Source organism: Salmo trutta, chromosome 12 (genome assembly GCF_901001165.1).
Source record: "Salmo trutta chromosome 12, fSalTru1.1, whole genome shotgun sequence".
Lineage (NCBI taxonomy): Eukaryota > Metazoa > Chordata > Actinopteri > Salmoniformes > Salmonidae > Salmo > Salmo trutta.
In genome coordinates this window covers 24394089-24417496 of record NC_042968.1, presented here as the reverse complement: position 1 = coordinate 24417496, position 23408 = coordinate 24394089, and the positions used below count along the sequence as shown (strand labels likewise).

Here is a 23408-nt window from a genome sequence, read left to right as displayed (position 1 = left end):
GCTACTGCAGAAGGATTCCTACTCTCATGGAAAGGTCCTACATTTAAAGACTGGGATGTTTTTAGGATGGCAACTCTCAGAGGATTCATTAAGAGTAGCAGTTTTCACAATGTCCTGCAGCAATGGGTAACATGTGACTGTAATAACATGTGTGGAGATTTTTGAGATTCTGGTGTTGTTCTGTTTTTACTGATGTCTATATAATTAGGATGGAGGGGTGGGAGGGCCATCAATAAAAATCTAGAGTGTAAAAAAAGAAACACGTCCATCTTTTTGCATTACATATCATCTACCTCATATGTTTCATGATTGCATCAGTTTCAGTGACATTCTAAAACCCCTCTGTATTTCAGACATGAGGGTTGAAATGAGATCGCGCAACCCCCAAGAATTTCACGCTAATTGAAGTCGACAAAAATACTAACAGCGCCCTTTTGAACTGCTGACATTGTACAGGGTGGATTAGGGAGCGTATATTAACAGGTGACAGGCGAGGCTGAACAGTGGTGCTGCACACGGCCTGGCTGTCACAACAGCCCTGGTCAGACATGGGCTTTCACCAAATCAGAATGGAAGACAGAGAGCGTGACAGACACAGAGGCCTGCTACTGCTGCCTGCCATGAGAAAACCACTCCAATAAACATACATCGTCTTCCACGTCTAGAACACTTCCGATGACATCACTTTTTTCAACTTCCTCTGTTCTCCAGTAGCTGAATTTCCTCTTCACCTCAATTCATGCACCTTGGTTGGAGTGAGGCAGTACCATCGTTCCTTTCTTTAATCACAGGCCAATAAAATGGCCATGAAAAACATCTTTATTTAGCATGTATTTCTTTACAAAGTCATATTTATATATATATATATATATATATATATATATATATATATTTTGGGACACATTTATCACAAACAAAAATCCTTACACAAGTAAAAAAAAAAAACAAAGGCAATATTGACATCTTAAAAAGTGTGTGCTGACTTGAACTTGAAATGCTTAGGACATTCCTTTAGAGAGATGAGCAAGCCTACACAGACTAACAGAAGGCTAAAACAAAAAGAGACATCAGAATTGGGGAGTTGTACATCCTGGTGCCTACATCTCCATGAAGCAAACAGTCCAATGTCACCGCATCAATTACAGTAGCTTCCCTCCTATACCAGACTAGATGTTACTTCAATAGTTTATATATTATGCAGCACAACACTTTAAAAAAGGTCATTCAAATGTCCAGATACTGGTTGTTCTTTTAAAAAGTGTTAGCAGTAGAACAATTGGCAGTAAATATATACTGTACATATTATTTGCGATATATCCTCTATGCAGAGAAAGCTGACCATACACCTCTGCAGTGCTCACACTAAACAAATAAAAATAGCTCATGCCATTAAATGACCTTAGACAAGAAGCCCCCTCTAACACTACCTTGTTTTTCCATATTATTTATCATTTGAGAAAATCCATCAGTTCGAGATAAATGACATGGGATATATTATCTCTATGGGTGTTCAAGATATTACTCATCCCCTCGCCCCTGTGCTTGGCAGACAGCAGCATCAGACTGGTCCTGACTCACCGTGCTACATTAAAATGTAGCACTGCTGTGATTTATATACACTGATCCCAGATCAGCCAAAGAGCCCACGGGGCCTCTGGCTCAAATACAGCAGCAGTGGACATACACAGACTAGTCATCTCTCAGTTGCACAGTGGATTCATCATCAGTGCACAGTGGATTCTGTCCAGTCAACCAATGAGCACACACATCTCATCTCTCACCACTTCAAACCAGTATTTAGGAAAGGAAACAATACAGGCTCCCAACCCCACCCTACAGAGACCAACAACAACCTCCCAGATAGTTCTATATGGACAGAGAAACTCTTCTATGTCTCCCCTGAACTAGAAGATGCTGGGTATGTATGGGTGTCTGGGGGTTGCTGGGCCACAGCCCTGTCCGGTCAGAGACTGCCGATGTTGGGGAAACTCTTTAGCTTCTCTGGGAAGTCGTCCTTGTAGAGGACTGGGTCTGCACGGTGTTCCACTACCTTCAGGGGCATGGTGCCGAACACCGACGCAAACTTGTTGATGCACTCCGATCTGGGGAAGTGTACAGAAGTTACCGGCGTTAACATTGAGGCAATCAACCACAGAAGAAAAAACACACGTTCAGATATTGTATGTCCACTACTACCTATACCTGCACTCAGGACACTTGAACTTCTTCCTTGGGGTCACCTAAATGGAACCAGGACAGTGACCTTTACAATCTACCATTCCGCCATTGCTACACAACAAAAAAAACTACAGTACAGAATCTACTGTGTGGTGAGATCAAATCCCTGTGCTGATGAGACAAGTCTATAACCGTCACAGTACTGCTTAAAGGGATACTTCGGGATTTGGGCAATGAAGCCCTTTATCTATTTCTCCAGAGTCAGATGAACCTGTGGATACTGTTTTTATGTCTCTGCGTGCAGTTTGAAGGATGTTGCTAACTAGCTTTAGCGTAATTGCTAGCATGCTAGTAAATACCATAGAATTACAATCATTGTGCTAATGCTAGTTAGCATTGGCTTGCAAAACTACCTCTAACTTCCTTCATACCGGAGACAGAGACATAAAAATGGTATCCATGAGTTCATCTGACTCTGGGGAAGAAGATAAAGGACTTCATTGCCCAAATCCCGAAGTATCCCTTTATGTTGCAGTTCTCTAGAATGTGATAAACCCATTAGATAAAGTCATGCTAGTTGTGACAGCAGGTCCAGCAGTGGTTGTTGCAGCAGAGTGTGATTGAGGGCTGTTGCGCTAAGGAAGGATGCTGTGCTGCTGTATACCTGAGTGGTCATTAAAAGGCCAGGGCATGCTGCTCTATACCTGAGTGGTCATTAAAAGGCCAGGGCATGCTGCTGTATACCTGAGTGGTCATTAAAAGGCCAGGGCATGCTGCTCTATACCTGAGTGGTCATTAAAAGGCCAGGGCATGCTGCTGTATACCTGAGTGGTCATTAAAAGGCCAGGGCATGCTGCTCTATACCTGAGTGGCCATTAAAAGGCCAGGGCATGCTGCTGTATACCCGAGTGGTCATTAAAAGGCCAGGGCATGCTGCTCTATACCTGAGTGGTCATTAAAAGGCCAGGGCATGCTGCTGTATACCTGAGTGGTCATTAAAAGGCCAGGGCATGCTGCTCTATACCTGAGTAGTCATTAAAAGGCCAGGGCATGCTGCTGTTTACCTGAGTGGTCATTAAAAGGCCAGGGCATGCTGCTGTATACCTGAGTGGTCATTAAAAGGCCAGGGCATGCTGCTGTATACCCAAGTGGTCATTAAAAGGCCAGGGCATGCTGCTCTATACCTGAGTGGCCATTAAAAGGCCAGGGCATGCTGCTGTATACCTGAGTGGTTATTAAAAGGCCAGGGCATGCTGCTGTATACCTGAGTGGTCATTAAAAGGCCAGGGCATGCTGCTGTATACCTGAGTGGTCATTAAAAGGCCAGGGCATGCTGCTGTATACCTGAGTGGTCATTAAAAGGCCAGGGCATGCTGCTGTATACCTGAGTGGTCATTAAAAGGCCAGGGCATGCTGCTCTATACCTGAGTGGTCATTAAAAGGCCAGGGCATGCTGCTCTATACCTGAGTGGTCATTAAAAGGCCAGGGCATGCTGCTCTATACCTGAGTGGTCATTAAAAGGCCAGGGCATGCTGCTCTATACCTGAGTGGTCATTAAAAGGCCAGGGCATGCTGCTCTATACCTGAGTGGTCATTAAAAGGCCAGGGCATGCTGCTCTATACCTGAGTGGTCATTAAAAGGCCAGGGCATGCTGCTCTATACCTGAGTGGTCATTAAAAGGCCAGGGCATGCTGCTCTATACCTGAGTGGTCATTAAAAGGCCAGGGCATGCTGCTGTATACCCAAGTGGTCATTAAAAGGCCAGGGCATGCTGCTCTATACCTGAGTGGTCATTAAAAGGCCAGGGCATGCTGCTCTATACCTGAGTGGTCATTAAAAGGCCAGGGCATGCTGCTCTATACCTGAGTGGTCATTAAAAGACCAGGGCATGCTGCTCTATACCTGAGTGGTCATTAAAAGGCCAGGGCATGCTGCTCTATACCTGAGTGGTCATTAAAAGGCCAGGGCATGCTGCTCTATACCTGAGTGGTCATTAAAAGACCAGGGCATGCTGCTGTATACCTGAGTGGTCATTAAAAGGCCAGGGCATGCTGCTCTATACCTGAGTGGTCATTAAAAGGCCAGGGCATGCTGCTGTATACCTGAGTGGTCATTAAAAGACCAGGGCATGCTGCTGTATATCTGAGTGGTCATTAAAAGGCCAGGGCATGCTGCTCTATACCTGAGTGGTCATTAAAAGGCCAGGGCATGCTGCTCTATACCTGAGTAGTCATTAAAAGGCCAGGGCATGCTGCTCTATACCTGAGTGGTCATTAAAAGGCCAGGGCATGCTGCTGTATACCTGAGTGGTCATTAAAAGGCCAGGGCATGCTGCTCTATACCTGAGTAGTCATTAAAAGGCCAGGGCATGCTGCTGTTTACCTGAGTGGTCATTAAAAGGCCAGGGCATGCTGCTGTATACCTGAGTGGTCATTAAAAGGCCAGGGCATGCTGCTGTATACCCGAGTGGTCATTAAAAGGCCAGGGCATGCTGCTGTATACCCAAGTGGTCATTAAAAGGCCAGGGCATGCTGCTCTATACCTGAGTGGTCATTAAAAGGCCAGGGCATGCTGCTGTATACCTGAGTGGTTATTAAAAGGCCAGGGCATGCTGCTGTATACCTGAGTGGTCATTAAAAGGCCAGGGCATGCTGCTGTATACCTGAGTGGTCATTAAAAGGCCAGGGCATGCTGCTGTATACCTGAGTGGTCATTAAAAGGCCAGGGCATGCTGCTGTATACCTGAGTGGTCATTAAAAGGCCAGGGCATGCTGCTCTATACCTGAGTGGTCATTAAAAGGCCAGGGCATGCTGCTCTATACCTGAGTGGTCATTAAAAGGCCAGGGCATGCTGCTCTATACCTGAGTGGTCATTAAAAGGCCAGGGCATGCTGCTCTATACCTGAGTGGTCATTAAAAGGCCAGGGTATGCTGCTCTATACCTGAGTGGTCATTAAAAGGCCAGGGCATGCTGCTCTATACCTGAGTGGTCATTAAAAGGCCAGGGCATGCTGCTCTATACCTGAGTGGTCATTAAAAGGCCAGGGCATGCTGCTCTATACCTGAGTGGTCATTAAAAGACCAGGGCATGCTGCTGTATACCTGAGTGGTCATTAAAAGGCCAGGGCATGCTGCTCTATACCTGAGTGGTCATTAAAAGGCCAGGGCATGCTGCTGTATACCTGAGTGGTCATTAAAAGACCAGGGCATGCTGCTGTATACCTGAGTGGTCATTAAAAGGCCAGGGCATGCTGCTCTATACCTGAGTGGTCATTAAAAGGCCAGGGCATGCTGCTGTATACCTGAGTGGTCATTAAAAGGCCAGGGCATGCTGCTCTATACCTGAGTGGTCATTAAAAGGCCAGGGCATGCTGCTCTATACCTGAGTGGTCATTAAAAGGCCAGGGCATGCTGCTGTATACCTGAGTGGTCATTAAAAGGCCAGGGCATGCTGCTCTATACCTGAGTGGTCATTAAAAGGCCAGGGCATGCTGCTCTATACCTGAGTGGTCATTAAAAGGCCAGGGCATGCTGCTCTATACCTGAGTAGTCATTAAAAGGCCAGGGCATGCTGCTCTATACCTGAGTGGTCATTAAAAGGCCAGGGCATGCTGCTCTATACCTGAGTGGTCATTAAAAGGCCAGGGCATGCTGCTCTATACCTGAGTGGTCATTAAAAGGCCAGGGCATGCTGCTCTATACCTGAGTGGTCATTAAAAGGCCAGGGCATGCTGCTCTATACCTGAGTGGTCATTAAAAGGCCAGGGCATGCTGCTCTATACCTGAGTGGTCATTAAAAGGCCAGGGCATGCTGCTGTATACCTGAGTGGTCATTAAAAGGCCAGGGCATGCTGCTCTATACCTGAGTGGTTATTAAAAGGCCAGGGCATGCTGCTGTATACCTGAGTGGTCATTAAAAGGCCAGGGCATGCTGCTGTATACCTGAGTGGTCATTAAAAGACCAGGGCATGCTGCTGTATACCTGAGTGGTCATTAAAAGGCCAGGGCATGCTGCTGTTTACCTGAGTGGTCATTAAAAGGCCAGGGCATGCTGCTCTATACCTGAGTGGTCATTAAAAGGCCAGGGCATGCTGCTCTATACCTGAGTGGTCATTAAAAGACCAGGGCATGCTGCTGTTTACCTGAGTGGTCATTAAAAGGCCAGGGCATGCTGCTCTATACCTGAGTGGTCATTAAAAGGCCAGGGCATGCTGCTGTATACCTGAGTGGTCATTAAAAGGCCAGGGCATGCTGCTCTATACCTGAGTGGTCATTAAAAGACCAGGGCATGCTGCTCTATACCTGAGTGGTCATTAAAAGGCCAGGGCATGCTGCTCTATACCTGAGTGGTCATTAAAAGGCCAGGGCATGCTGCTGTATACCTGAGTGGTCATTAAAAGACCAGGGCATGCTGCTGTATACCTGAGTGGTCATTAAAAGGCCAGGGCATGCTGCTGTATACCTGAGTGGTCATTAAAAGACCAGGGCATGCTGCTCTATACCTGAGTGGTCATTAAAAGGCCAGGGCATGCTGCTGTATACCTGAGTGGCCATTAAAAGACCAGGGCATGCTGCTTGCATGCCGAGGAGAAACAGCTGTATGCTCATTAAAGGGGTGATGTATGGCCTTCCTCCGTCTTACCCACCAATCCATCTAACTCCAGACTGGAGATCAGTGCTGAGGAGGACGTGTGGGGTGGAGAGGGGTGGGGGGCTAGCCTACTGCAGGCACAGAGGGAGGGAGTAGGCATTGCTTTGACGGTGGGGTGAGTGAGCCCTGGTAAGCTTAGGAAAACAGTCGGAGGGGGAGCGGCAGTCAGTGACACCCAGATAAGAGAGGTTAAGGCTGGGCTTTAGGGGCGGTCTCTGCACCTGGACACGGTCACTGCGTTGGGGAGGTATCAGGGGGCACAGAGGGGTGAAAACTGATCAGAGACAGAGCCTCTGGCAGGACAGGACTGGAAGAAACAAATATTTCTGCCTTCTGGGACATTTCCACCTCTGTGGAGTTGGAGTTATGGGGCGGTCTTCAGCTTCCTGATATGTGATGCATGTTGTAGTACTGCTCCTAATGAGATATTAACATGGCTCCGTCACAAATGGCACCCCATTGACTAGGAAGTTCACTCATTTGGACCAGGGCCCATAGGGCTCTGGTCAAAAGTAGTGCACCATTATAGGGAATAGAATGCAAGCCATGGCTCTGGTGAACATCCAATATTGAATTTGACCCCCCAAGGACCTAATGTCAGCATAATGGGTTGGTAAGACTTGTGTTCAGGTGGTGTGAGAACGTTGTGCACTGTTCTGTACCTTTATGGGTCTTTGCCAGTGATGTTGGCCACCAGGAAGTTCATGGCGATATCCTCAGAGTTCATATGAGCATCCACCCAGTTCTTGATGTCTCCTGGCATCTTGTAAGTGTCCAGGTAGTTAAAGCACTGGAAAGGAAGGAAGCCAGTGTCACTCAACATCAAAATCAGCAAGCAGTGGAAACTACATGCAGATAAATACTGAAATACATTTAAAACATTCTCACTCGTGATATGATAAATGAGTCAAACCTCTGAATAGAGGGATGTGTTTCTCAGAAGTATTTGCTTTAAATCAAAAGGAAACTTTTGGTTGACAGTGAGACAGATAACCTATGACTTTTCCCTCCTCTCTCTCTCTGTGTGACCTAACCCTGCCCCCTACACATACTGGGCCTGGCAGGGGGACAGAGGGAGGAGGGGCTTCTGTCTGAGGCTAACCTTGTGGTAGAAGGCTGCTCCAGTCAGAACCATAGACACCTCGTTGGTCCACTCGGACTCGTACTTCCACTTCCCCATCTTGTGGTCCCACAGGTGGAGCCGACCCAGGTACCCCACCAACCGGTCTGGTAACTCCCTCCACTGAGGGGCAGGGCGGGGGAAAGAGACGGTTAGACACAAATTCCAGGTTTTCCAGGAATTTAGGGAAAGTTCCAAGTTAATGGAATTAGGCAACATTAAAAACATTCCAAGTAGCCTCCTTTCACCTTCTTCAAGGTAGTGCTAGAAGACCGCCATCACTGAGATACTTTGAGCCCCAAGGTTCACTCTAAAGAGATGAAAGCTACAGGCCCGCTCTGTGATGGGCAGAGAAGTGTGTGGAGACTGGATAACAGAGCCCAGCAGCCTGTCCCGCTATTGGACCCAGCGAGAGGCAGTAGAGCCAGACAGCCTTCCTTCCCCACAGCAACCTGCCTCTCATTTCATGTCATTATCCTCAAATTGTCCTCAATTGTCTCAATAGGTCCTAAATGCCTTCAGGTGAGTGCCAAGCTGGGCTGTAGGCATGGACAGCATCAGCTCTGGCCTGTCGCCATCCGTCACACATCAAACATATCTCCAGCACCCGGCAGCCGCCTCACATATACCACTACTGGAGGCTGACTTAAGCTCCCTGGATGAGTTTAAACTCTGGGGTCAGCACTAAGTGGCCAGCGTTTACCTGCCAGTATGAATGCACTAAGCCCAAGGTCAAACATTTGGGGTGATAACTCCCAGGCGAGATACAGGGTATCCTCTCTCTCACCTCGTAGCCAAACTGCAGTTCGTCAGACGTCAGCATGATGATGTCATCATCGATGGCCAGCACGGCCTCAGTCTCAATCTCGTCGTAGGGGAAGAAGCGGTTGCTGAGCTTGTTCTCTTTGGTGCGCACCACCTTGAGAGGCACGGCAATCTTCGGCCATAGAGAATCTAACCGAGGGACAGAGACCAAGAGAATATGAGTGATAAACCTACATTATACAGACAGGTCATAGAGAATCTAACCGAGGGACAGAGACCAAGAGAATATGAGTGATAAACCTACATTATACAGACAGGTCATAGAGAATCTAACCGAGGGACAGAGACCAAGAGAATATGAGTGATAAACCTACATTATACAGACAGGTCATAGAAAATCCATTCTATCAATGCAATGGAGGCCTTGGCAAACGGGTCAGTTAGCATTGTGTGCTACTTGAGAAGCTGCAAGACATTAAGTAAACTGTGAAAATTACTTCCACACATTCCAAATCTGACAGTATATATTGCATCACCCACCTACACCTAAGACATCAAACCAGACTACCAGTTTTCTAGGTCAAACTAACATCTAGACTTCAGTTGGAGAGGAGAGGAGTTGGGTTGCCATCAAGGGAGACGTTTCAAAATGGCAATCCTAGTGGAAAAGTACGCTAGCAGTAAAACTACAATCACTGACTCGAATCGCTACGCCAACTTGAATCATGTGCAAGCCTGACCACACCAAGATTCCTCTCAAGGCAGAGCAACAAAGTTAGCTTTTTTAAAAGTAGTGTTTAGTGAGCTTGGGATGTGTCCATGGCACGGAGCAGAGTCAGACAGATGGCACAGAATGTGTCACCCCATTAAGGCTCTAACTGGGGCCTGACAAGCAGGCAGCGCTCCCAACTGACCGACGAGCTCTGGACGTCTCCACACTAAACTGTCAACGGGAGCACTGCTGTGATATATTCAAGCGCTTTCTTCTCTCTCTTTCCCCCTCTCTTTTCCAAAGATGAGCTGGGAGATGAGTGCAGTGCAGGGGGAAATCCCCAAAACAAAGGTTATTAGCTTAGCTCTGATTTAGCCTGGCCTTTTCTTTTGGTATTGGTTTGAACACACAAACTGAAACAACGTCTTCTGGAAGCCCATCTACTTTGCTTCTCATTTTCAGACTTTCTCCTGGGCTAACAAGGAGATGCTTTCCACTACAGAAAAACAGAATCCTGCTGCAATCCCCATCTCTCCTGTAGTTACCTCTGTCTCCATGCTCTGCAGCTCCATAACTGTCTTCGACCGATGTGAAAAACAGGTTTCTTCAGGTCATAATGCGAAGATAGTTTATTTGTTCACTCATACAACCAAGTTAATCATGACAACCAAACACAGTACAATCTCTGTGCATGTCAGAAGCAGAAGATAAAATACAATTCTATGTTGGACTTTATCTTAGTACTCCAAGAATTAGGCTGCCAGCAGCACCTTGTTAAAATGCCAAACGTGCAGGACTTGAGGCGGCAGCTGAGGGCCGCTTGAAATAAACACAATCAGGCCTTGAGGATGAGGAGGAAATACGTCCTCATCCCAAGCAGAGGCCCCGAGTTGACCCATGAACGGCCCCTTGTTAATTCTAATGGGTCACAAAGCTCCAGCCAGGCTCCACTGACGCCTCTAATCAAAGGCTACACTGGGCCATTAGAGTGAGCTTCAAAGTGGCCCGCTGCTTCATTACATTACACAACTCTATGCAGAGGATAGATTTAATTCCCTGCTCTCTCCCTGCCGTCCCCTGAGCTGTCAGTGTTAAGGGGCGCCATAAACAGCCGCATACCTAAATGGCCTTGTTAAGAGGAATCATTAGAGCGAAAGCCACAATAAATAATGACTAATATCAGCTTACTGTGAAACATCTCTAATGGGCTCTAAATGAGGGCTGTGGCAGGAGGACAGACAGGCAGGACTAGCAGAACACTGCACACTGTTTGATGAAGTGGAGTGTGTGTAGTGGACAGTATATCAACATGAATGAAAGGCCTCTACGTCGTAGGAGACCTGTTGACATGGGAAGGTTAAAATGAGGTGGCTGCTGCAGCACCGAGTGGGGTGGGTAGGAGGATTGTTTTCTGTGCGACCGGCGGCAACATGCCACGGAGCTGCTCCAGTTTCCTGATTGTCAACATGAAGCAAAGCCAGAGAGAGGTTTGGCTCCAGCCTCGAGCATGTCATGCTTTTCAGTGTCTAAACTTATGGAGAGATGGGTCTCGGCTGCTGAAGCTGTTATCACTCATCTGGTACACATCAAGAGCTCCATTTTGTGTATTAAACCATGGCATGGTGAAATAACCACTTCTTCTCACATCAAGTTGGCAGTTAACATGGAGTGTTCAGCCACTTTCCCATTCCTTGTCTGTATCGATCTGCCAACTTTAGTCAATCTCTAAACAGAGATAAAAAAAATTTGGACTCTATGGTAGCTATGAAGTAAGGCAATCTGACAGAAAACTAATGTCCCATCTGAACATCCAACATAGCATCATCGTTGTCACTGAAAAGGTTAACTCATGAAAACTCCTATTTCTGGTGTGTTTGTTTAAGGATAATATTTGAATCAATAATGGGTTTAATGAACAGCATGGGGAAGGGAGGGTCAGAATCAGAGGTTTATTCACTAGAAACCAAACAGAAGAACATCTACCAAAATGGAGAGGGACTACCTGAACCTGTCCAATAAACTTATTTTAATTTCAGCCCCTCAAAAAAATGTATTTTGCAAAACGTTACGCTACGGTGTGTGCTAATGAATACAGCCTAGGGCTCACCATCAGGGGGACTCTTGTTCAGGTTGTTCCACACCACCAGTAGCTTGGCCAGGCTGGGAACCTTGGAGATCTCAGTGATGACCCGGAAGAGGCTCTCGATACGGTCGTAGGTCAGCACCACAGCAGTGAACCCTGGGGACCTCGGTGGGATGAGGCTGGAACAGAGGCCTGTTCACACTCGACCACTTCTACAGAGGACAAGAGACCAAAAAGGTTAGAATCACTCTCTCCTACAATGCAGACGTATGCCTAGCTAGCTTCGTCTGTCTGCCAATATAGGCCCGCGTCATGTTTTTCATCGTGATTTAAGCTGCCATTCCATTGCTTGATTCAGCAGTGAAGTCACCTGCAGTGATATCCATACAATGGTTTTACTAGGGAACAGGAATAATCTATTCATTCATTTGAAAGATTAATAGACTCACAACCGGGAATGCCAAGCACACTAAAAGTGGTCTGGAAGTGGTCTGGAATGCCAAGCACACTACAAAACGAGCAGTAGCTGAGCTGCTTCAGGAGCTCCACCCTCAACTCAGGTACATGTGTAAGTTGAGTCCACACACTATGACTTGGAAGTCTAGGCCTCTCCTGCTGTTTCTACACTGCTGCTTTGGGATGTTATGTGACGTTTTGTCATGAAGCTCTGGTGAGCTCCATGCAGCAGAGGTCCAGATGAGTTTTAGTGGGGCGGGAGAGAGAGGGGGGCAGGGGAGAGAGAGAAGGGGGAGGCAGTGGGATGCAGGCGACGGTGTCGGCGGCTGTCTACTGCCAGTGTGGGACTTGGCTCCTCTTCCTGGCCCCGTCTTAAAATGGCCCGTTAACTCTGGAAGATGCACAGACCCTAGCCTAGATCAAGTGACGCTGTAAAAGAAAATACTGGCAGTCCAGAGAGCCCTCTGATGCAGTGACACACACAAGGAGACATAATATATATATACACACACACACACACACACACACACACACACACACACACACACACACACAGACAGAGAGACAAAGAGACACTCAATCCAGACCTCTGAACTAACATATAGACAACTGACATTTTGAGTAATGCGATTATACAAGAGTAACAATATGTCAACATGCGACACAGAGGAGACTCACTGCAGCAGCTTAAAGTGCACTACAATGTAGGTTATATCATCTACAGGGTCAACTACAACGCTCCCGTTCTCTGTTAGCAGGAGCATTATGTTGACTGGATGATGTGGTTTTAACCCTTAATTAACTGTCAAACACTACAATAGTAGCATTCTCAAATAAAGGAGGTTGCAGCTGACTTAATCACCTGTACCCAAAGGCCCCCCAAAGCCTCCAGACCTCCACTACAGACATGTTCTAGCCTCATAGGGAGGGAATGGAGATTTTAAATAAAACTGTGGGCTTCTTGAAGTGCTTCTCTGTTCTGCTGCAGACAGGTGGCCACAAACAGACTGGTGTTTCTGTGGCTCTTCCAACGGCGTCCACCATATCTATCACCATAAACATGGTCACCTCATATACCCTACATCAGTCAGTCCTCACCAATAAAACAACTCAACTTTACTAGCAAACGGAAACTCCTCTGGGGTGGTGTGACACTGACATACAAGCAGAGGGGGAAATAATTAAACTAACAGTGACACAAGTGGTGAGATGAAGAGAAGAGGAAGGGACCACTTAAGTCATTTGTCAGATGACATAAACAAGATGAAAGAAAGACAGCCACTTCTCCAATGTTAATTAGCCCAGTTAAATTGAGTTCACTGGTTACAATGATCAATTTACACAAAAACGGGAACATGCAGCCATTTGGGTGATTCAGGCTACACGTTATTGTGGTGGTGTTTGGAAAAGTAGATTGACGCAAATCATTGTAAACATAGAGAACATGGCATTTGAGTGTTTTCTCCTCAATAACAAATGAATTCCCATAACAAAGTGGAAGTAACAGCAACTCCAGTGATGACTGGAGACAGGTCCATCTAGCCAGCAGGGGGCCTTTGATTTGTGTGGTGTGTGTGTGGTGTGTGTGTGTGTGGTGTGTGATGATTGCCTACCAGGGATTAGGAGAAGCAGAGATAGTGCAGCCATCACATCTTAAAGAGTCCTGATATGAGCACATTCACAGTGCAGGCTTCGTCTGCTCTCTACCAGTGAAGGAATCGTCTGGCCAGGTTTCTTGGCCCATTTAAACCACTGAACAAGCCCCGACTTAGCCTAAATTCAAACGTTAGGTGTCCTCTAGTGGTCAAGGTCAAGCTTAAAAAATAATCAGTTGCCATTTCCCGTGAATATTCTATGAATATACTATGAAAGGTGTAATTAATTGGACCGACACCACCCTTTTTAGCAAACCACAGTGCGTTGTTTAGTGTGCACCCTACTGCGGATAGCGTGTTCACACCAGTCCAAACTAAGGGAGAAAACACACCAGAGCTCAGAAGAAGAAAACTCTCCAAACCAATCTGATATGAAAGCCCCCTCCTACGGTACAAAGTCTCCTAACCTTCAGCCACCTTTCAGAGGCTGAACAGGTGACTACCATGGATTACCCGTTTCATATCTTACAACTATGCCCACGGGCATACAAAAAGCAGCCTGTCTGTCCCTCCCTAGCCTGAAAACCCTTCTAAAGGCAGTGCTACAAGCAGAGAGCCTGTGAAATGTGCTTTCAATTATGACCCTGAACGAAGGATACAGAACAGCAGAGAGAAAAAAAACTGCTTGATTTATTTAGTGTTCTGTTCCAATTCTGCTCGACGTGTTTCCACTGAATACGTAGAGATAGCACTTCTCTAGCACTGGAATGGTAACAGGTCTGTGGCCCTGCACAATTAACCTCATGGACTGAGACAGCAGACCTAAATGACGACGATTGGTTGGGAAAAAAGACAGACAGGAGTTTCTGACAGAGAGAGGTGGGTAATGTCAAGTGTAACTGTTGATTAACCAGCTACCCGCCCCGAAAAAAAGGCCACACTGGCTGTGATTGAGCAGTTGGCTTGAGTAGAAAATAATTAGTCCTGAAGTCTTGAAGAGCTTTGAATTACTCTGAGAAGCCAAGCGTTGTAAACATACCTTCAGTTAGAGTCAGTTGACTTGTTCAGACCAACATAACCTGACTGGCTCACATATCACCACCCATTGGTAGGACTGTCCAATAAGGAGTAACATGGGCCGGGCACACAGACAGACACACAGACAGACACACAGACAGACAGACAGACAGACAGACAGACAGACGGACGGAGGGCGGAGCTGCATGTGGTGTCTTTGGGGACTGCAGCAGATCAGGCTGGGCTGATTAACAGCCCCTGAGAGGTGGTAGCTGAGCCAAGCTGTCTGCATCCCCACACTCCTACAACCACAGAGAGGTTACACACACACACTCCTTAAACAGTGTTCTCACACACATACACAATGACTCAAACACTAAGGCATGTATTTTTCACCGCACTGGAGGCATCCTCCCAGTGCAGAACTGCTGACACAAACACACTGGCTGGTTCAGCAGTACTGGGTGTTTACCAAGCAGCCAAAGACCACTAGGCTACATGTGTGGAGAGAGGGACCTATAAAGAGGAAGCTGTCCTGCCAACCAGCCGATACACTGGGAAAGACTTACCAGGGAAAACTGGGTCATATCTGTCACTGAGGGAGTCAGTCACTGTGTTGTGAGGCCAGCACAGTAGTGTCAGGTCAGACATCAATACCACACACTGCAGACTGTAACCCCCATAAATATGACTCGTATGCCTAAGAAGATTCAGTGGTTAACCACAGTAAAGTACAATAACATTATTAGTGGTGTAGGCTAGAGGGGCATAGAGTATAGCTCTGTACGGGCAGCACAGGGGTAGATACGGTCATTGATGATCTGAAGCGTTGTTATGCTGATGGCCTTCATGGAGCTGAAGTAAGCGTCCCAGAACCAGCGGGCCTGAGGAGAACAGAGTTGTTAAGGAATAAAAACATATGGTCTGGACCCTGGACAAATAGACAAGCTGTCATGAACTTGAACACACATTCAGAAGGCATCCTAGTGACTGGAGAACAGGAAGGACTGTTCTAGACAGTTAGAATCGCTAACATCATCTGTCCTACAGCAGGCCAAGACCTTCTACAGCTCACCTGACTTTCAAAGCACAGGGCAGCCAAATATCAACCTGGCCAGTGGTTCTAACCCGTTTCTGTTACTGTACCACCAACTGAATTTTACTCTGCCAGGCCTACCCCTGAAGTACCCCCTCATGTGCATTTTACCATTAGGCCTGTGGTCTCATGAGTCTTCTAAAGTACATCTTGTGGATAGACCAGGTACCCCTACAGGTCCTAGTAAACCTGGTTGGGGACCCCTGCTTAAGGCCCATTGGGACTATAATACATGTTTGATCCAAGATGTATGCAAACTACGTACACATCTACATTTAGTAGTTGTGCATCAAAAATGTATTTTTACTCACTTCACTACCAGTCCATGGTAACAAGGAGCAGTACAGTGCCAGAGGGGAAGGTGTAGCCTAGTCAATCATATTTCAATGCAGATGTTAGTTGTACAACATCCCCAGGCAGCACCCCAGCTTCCCTCCCACTGATCCATTAAGAGACAGCTATGGAGGGAGAGGAGCCCATAAGAGTTAATGATCCTTAAAACAGAAATGTCTCCTGCCAGGAGGCGCCATGTCAGTGTGACCCGACTCCACCTCAGCAGGTCCTAGGTGACCCTGAGTGCAGCACTCTTTAACAAGCACATGGGGGAGGTCCATACTGGACCCCTCAACTCCAACTGACATTTGTCTGGTTAGCCAGAGCACACCCTAGAAACTCCTCACACAGCCTGAAACTCAAGATATTCATAGCATATTTGTTGGGTGAAGACGTTCTCCTCTGTTTTGGATTAGGAGCAGAGGAGGATCAAGCGACAAATAGACAACAACAACGGTGCACAAAATGAAAACTGCAACCCAGAAAAACACAGTGATAGCATTGGCTGCTACAGCTTAGCCAATGAGCCAACCGTTTTGCTAGACCTGTGGTAGTCTTGGCCTGCCTACAGGGCTCTGTCCTTCCATAGCAGTGGAGCAGCTTGTCCTGGTGTTTTTGTTGTCGTATGGTCCAGAGAGCTCTCAGCGGCACATGAGAAGGGACCAGCCCCCACTCCACACCCCCACCCGTAGTCCCCTTTAAGACTGGAGAAATACAAAAACAGCGTTTATTTTTATGGAGGGGGTGAGGAGTATTCAAAAAGACTTTCTAATCTCAGGGGAACCCAACGGCCCATAAATCAGCCAGTGATGAAAGTTTCCTTTCCGACCGGGAGGAGGCAAAAAGCAAACTGCTCCGGCCTAAGAGGCCCGCCCCGCCCCCTCCCAGCGCCTGCAGGAATTTTTATGAGGGAAGACGAGACGGAGTCACAGCAGAGAAAAAGGGCAGAGCGGTCTGCTTCACTGCAGCACTGTTATTCCCTTCCTCTAACATACAGCGCTGGGCTAAGGAGGCTAAATTCTCTGAGATGTGCTTGAACTTGGACCATAAACAACATCCATCAATTCAAAACGGATTTGGCTAATCTATGCTACTGCAACTAAAATAAGTGTAATTACTTGCGCCTCTTAATAAGATATAAATCTTGTAAAAGTAAAATTGTCATGGTGAACAATTACTTAGCACAAACTTGCTTAGGAGGCCATTGTAGTATTACCACGATGACACACAACTGATCATCAATAGTGGTTCCTGTGGGACTGAGAAAACATACTAGAAGCCAGACTTTCACCACCAGGGTCAAGGGAACAACCCAGTCCACCATCTCTTTCTCTAGCTATACTCTGCTGTCCGTCAACTCCTTTTAGACAGGGAGGCTTCAGACAGGATTACATTGGGCTTGGTACTATAGCTGCCGCCCTGTGATTGACAAGTACTCATTTCAGCTGTACTGATCTAACAAAGCATCTATTCTATTCCTAGGGTCTGACACAAACAAGGCTCAGAGGAAAGCCTCAGGTGACCACCGCTAACATTTAGCAGCTGTTAAGCACTTAGCTCACAATTTGGGACCGATGTGGATGCTACCACATCAAATGTTGAAATCATTTTTTTCTCCTGAAATGATGCTGCTGGCTACTGATGGATTAGGAGTTTTACATTTGACCTTAGTTGTGAGGCCCTGTATAAGTGAGACAGAATGTCTCCTCAATTATCATTCAATTTAGGACTTAGTAAATCATACAGATAGTCAATCAAAGCTGACATGGAGTCATCATGAGTAAGGCTGTGTTATTCTGATCTTTTTTCAACTAATTGGCCTTTTGACCAATCACATCAGATCTTTTTCACAGCTGATGTGATTGGTCAAAAGACCAATTAGGGAAAAAAAGATCAGCATTGTGTATTTTAGGCATGCTAGCCATATGGTCAGAGAACTTTTAAACTCATAAAGGACTGAAGATGACAGTGTGGAACTCAGAACCGCTGAGGAATGAAAGACAGTTAGGCCCTCTGTTGGACAGTGAGTAAATACTTCACTTCAGCTCTTCAATAAGATCAATCAGCAAAGAAAATTATGTTCCTACAGCTCTTATGAAAAAAATACGTAATTTTGCACACGTCCAAATGAGTTAGAGTTGACAATGTGTTGTCTAGACTACTGACAATGTCAAGTCTTTATGGGGGACCAACTCAGTGATTCCCAGTGTCCTCTCCTCTCCAGTGAATGTGAGTGAGGAGTCTCTCCAGATGTGGACTGATATGGAATGGGCTCTACGGCACCCCATAAATCCTGGATAAGATGGGCCTTTGTGCTCCGGCCCTACCCCACCCTTACACGTCCTGAGCCCGGCCCCAACACCCTCCTCCCATCAGTCCTGCAGGGGCCACAGGCACGCACACAGCAGTGACATACCTACCTACGCCTCACGTTCCCTGGCTTAAGATGTACTCACAACTCAACTCAGACCAATATGATTTGGTTGTGTTGCTCTGATCAACAGTGAAATGATACAATGTTTATTATCAGTATTTGTTTTACTCCAAACAAACTACAATCCTTCCTCTTATCATCAGTCCTCATCTCTACTGAGAACCTTTTCCTGACAGGAAGACAACTGATTACACATCTCATAGCTAAATTCCAAGCCCTAGACAAGACAGACTGACAGAGAAACACTAAACAGTGGATAAGCATTTCAGATCCACACAGCTACAGAGACAGGAGGGGGACCTCAAGGGAAGCCATATTCTAGGCTTGGCAAATGAAACAACTCCAACAGGGTCTCTGAGCTGTGGGTCTGATATGTCTGTTTGGCCAGTCTAATTGGTAAATGGACTAGCGTTGATACAAGGGAATGAGAAACAGCTTGGACGTGCAGAGCTCTCTGAGGGCTTTCACTTCTGTTTATTGAGGCTCAGTTGGACCAGTGAAAGGAGGGGATTTGTCATTGATTTGGCGCGACTGAAACTAACACTGAATAACCTTTATAAGAGCTTTTTAATCAAGATTGGGAACATAACAAGACAACCCAAACAGACAACAGGACAGAAACTCTAGTCCTAAGGGCTCATTACAACGTGACTGTCTCACCCTTCAGTCTGCCTGTGTTATGGCTTCCATTGGGCTGACAGTGAGGCCCACGTCTCACAAGCACAGGTTGGAATGGGAGCGTGAAAGTCACAACTCTGTTGACCCCGTCTTCACACTAACTTAACCTGAGAGGGCAGGAGGTACTTTCTCCTGAGGTGTATTCATCTGGAAATAGACTATTACTACAACTCTATAAAGAGTGCCCTATATGTGCATTTAAAAATCCCCAGGAAAGGGATTCAGTCTATTTGAATGTTAGCTGAAAAGATGTGATCTGACTGTCACCTGTCTTTGCATCTCCTCCACCTGCCTGTGAGGGATACTCTTCAAGATGGTGTACATCTCTGGGAGCTTCTCCTCTGGAATGACCACGGATGCCCTGTACAATACACACACACAAACACAGAAAAATGTCAGTCAGTATCAATGGGAAACACGGCCATTGGCATTAAACTAGATCAGAAATCACAATACAAGCTCAGAAAATCTAATGCAGAGATACGTGTTGAACTTGGAGTGAGATCATGAGCAGTGTCTTTAGCGTACCTCTTCCAGTCGAGGACCTCAGAGAAGGGCAGGATGGGTCTGCTAGGATGACAGGGACACAGCCAGCCTGCAGCACATCACTGAGTGTGGCCTGTCCCAGCCGAGCCCCGCGCAGCACCACACAGAAGGGCGACTCCTGGGGAACACAGATTACAACAAGGTATTACAATATCATAGCCATATCAACCGTACATGGTTTTATGACATAGCCGTTGCCAAACTAAGGAAGCTTAGACGGGTCAAAAACAGACTAACACAATATTAGTGGGCAGCTTGTGTTTGGTCAGTCTGATAAAATGACTGCATGAACTGTCGAGGTTGCCTCCCATATGGAAGAGTTTAGGGTGGGGAGGGCAATGTCACAGTGGACCAATTACAGACGTTAAAAGTATACAAGCAGGCAACCTAAAATATTATTCTAAAATATAGGCATCACTTATAGCGAACCTTTCCACTGTCAGAGGTGGAGAAGGGGGGAGGGGGGTGCTTTCACTGAGATTCTGCCAGCCCACCCCTCCACCCCTCTAGGCCCTCTCCTTGGTGGGACGTCTCCCAGATGTGCAGCTACGCTGCACCCATACCAGATGATAAGCGCACTTCCTGTCTAGACAGGCCAGAGACAGGCTGGAGATGCACTCTGAGCAGACAGACAGTGCAGAGGCACACTGGTTGACTGACTGCCACAGGCATTGTTATAGTTTCCCAGGTATACTCTGCATAAAGTTACCTACATAGACTGCTAACTCTTAGAGATGACCTACACAGCTGAGCAGAGCCCTCTAAATGCATTTAAGTCAGATCTGCACGGCCATTATCAATGTTAAACATCAATTTCCCCCTAAGCTGTGTAATGTCTACAAGTGTGTGTACATGTTAGTCTAAATGGTAGTAGGTCTGTGTCCGTCTCACCTGGAGGATCCGGGGGTAGTTGAACACCTGGCCCTTGTAGCAGCGTTTCCTCGCTGAGGCGGCTCCCTGAGATAGGTTACTGCACTTGTCCAGGAGGAGCAGAGCCTCCTCGTTCTCCTCCTTCAGCCTCTCTAGCTCTGCCCGGTACTCACGGTGGATGGCCGTCTGAGACGACAGAATGAAGTAGCGCCGGGGCCTGCAGCCGGGACACCATTAGAAATAATGTAAAACTCTGTGACTGATGATGGTGACTCTAAAAGATAACTTCCCAAATGTTCCCACTGTCACATGAAGTGAGGATGCCTGTTGTCTTGCTTGAGGAAGTGATAAGAGCCCTATGCTATGTGCTGAAACGGGGTGGTGGTGTTGCTGCTCACCCAGGCTGTCTCTCGGGCAGCTCCACGCCTGCAGACAGAGGGCTGTACACAGGGATGCTGACGTCATAACCCTGCCTGTAGGTCCACGTGGAGAAGCCTCCCCCTGCAAGCAGAGCCCTATAACACACACAAAACAAACACACGTATCCAATGTTACACCACTGTCACATAGGCTTACTTAGTTAAGACAGAGAGAAGAGACAGCTATACAGAACTTTGCAGCAAGACAATACATGACAGATGTGCATATGCCTGGGCTGTTTCTTGTCATATCTGCTTAACAATGCTATTGAGTAACATGAAGATTGAGAAGTATTCACATGGACAAAAAGAGGCTGCCAAAACCTCATCCTTTTGGAGATCTGTGTATGTAATAGTTATATGAGAACTGACGAACAATCTTTATGGCGTCCTACCTGTGGATGCAAGGACAACCTCACTCACACACACTGGCCTATATATACACACACAGCTGGTTCTGATGAGACCCCACGCCAAATGGAGCACAGCTGGATGAGCCCAGGAAATTCCCTACAGCTCCAGATAAGTGTTCATCGTCTCAGGGCTTTTGGATCATAAAACCCACCTTTTCCACCCAAAAGAGCGAGTGGCCAAGAGCAAGGCTGGGAAACATGGCCTCTCTCTGTGGCAGTAAATACCAGGAGATTAGGCATGTCTGCCCGCTCAAGGCCGCTAGAGGTTCTGTCATCTCTGGACTACTTTTAGGTTGTACTTTCATCTTAGATGAATATTTTTCAAGCCCCCCTGTAATTATATGCAAGTACTGTAGTTGTGCTGGATAAAAGATGAAATTGAATCTGGATTATCTAGTCAAGTCAAACTACGAAATATGGAGTGAAAAAACTAATTTAATAAAAACTATGAGTCAATTTAACAAAAATAAAACATGTATAAAACTATTCTTTGAACATATCAGACTAAGAATATGTAAAGAAAACTGAAAGCTAAATTAACACCATGCTTCCCTCTAGTGGTGTCTCGGTAGAACAAAATGCACCTGACAGTATCTCTGCTAACAAACACTGATCACTCACGCTGGAGTAAATATTAGCTGGAAGTCAAGGTTGGTTGATGAACCAAAAAACAAAGATGTGAGTTTATCCACCGATATTCATTGTAATTTACTTTCATTTTTTTCTGTGCTGGGTTTATTAATGTTTACCTGTCTCTTGGCACATCAAGGGCTGTGTTGTAGTCTGGAGGTCCTCCAGGTAACATGTTGAACAGAAGGTGGTTCATCCCTTTGTCCCACCTGGAAACAAACATCTTTAGTGGTCAAAAACCTACAAATGTGTGCACTTAGATATCTGAAATAGGCTCATAGATCAATGTGGTAGATGAGAGCGGGGAGAGGAAGAATGACACAGGGTAAAGAAGGAGAGAGAATTACCAGCTTCGGGGTGGAGGAGATAACAGTGCAACCCGAGCAGTGTGCAGGAAAGGTTACCTGGGGAGCATGGCCAGAGCCTGGGCAGTCTTCCGGATGCGCAGAGAGTTCTGATTGAGTACATCAATAGAGGGCACGAACAGGCATGCCCTGGTGATGTCATGAGTGTAGAACTCACTGTCGGAGATGGCACTGAGCAGGTCATTGTACTCTCGAGACAGGCCTGTGCTGCTGATTGGCACTCCTACCTCATCCACAAAACGCTGCAGAGATAGATAAATAACTGTCTGTCTGGCAGGTGTACATGATGGTCCACTTTAGCTGCTGTTGGATATATAACATCCTTCAATCATGTGGTTCAAAAGACAAGGTTCAGAGACTAACAATAGCAGATGAAACTAACTTCACGTATCTGTAATTTGTGACGTGTGATGGAGACTAGGCGCACCTTGATTCTATTCTTAGGGTTGTAGCTACATCGATACACATCAAAACAAGTGTGCATTCTGCAGCTAAGGTCCCCTCTCTCAGGAATAGGGTTGGAGACAGGCAGTCCGACGAGAGATGCATCGTGCACGCTGTGTCGGTCCAGGCTCCAGTCTGCAGTTGATTCGATGGAGTGTGGCCAGAACTGGAACATCCCTGTGGCGATGAGTCCCAGGAGCACCACAGAGAACAGGGTGATGTAGTAGATGCGGTGCTTGGTTTTCATCTGTGGAATCAGAGCCGGCCCCGTGAACTGTACTTTCCAGACACGCACATGCTGAGCCTGACCATTCAATCACTGAGAGAGACAGAGAAATAAATATATGGCTACTGGTCCGTTGACACACTGCCAGGGAATGTATCAACAGTCTAAAATGGCTTCCTTTCCTAGAGAAAATGAAGCCATTTTGTACAACTGTTACAGCAAGAAAAAAACAAGTTACTGTAACGTTACTTGGCCTTGCCTAAAAGAGCCAAGCAGGTCTCTTTATAAAAAAACTACGTAACGACATTAACCCAGTGACCGCTTACAACACTAGCTGTCAATCAAAGGCATGCTGTGAGGTAAAACGAGCTAACG

At 46.5% G+C, this 23408-nt stretch overlaps 1 pseudogene; it reads right to left on the bottom strand.

Annotated features, from left to right (window-relative positions):
• Positions 1 to 1254: 1254 nt before the first annotated feature.
• LOC115204752 (exostosin-2-like) lies at positions 1255 to 23119 on the bottom strand (annotated as a pseudogene).
• Between the last annotated feature and the right edge of the window lie 289 nt (positions 23120 to 23408).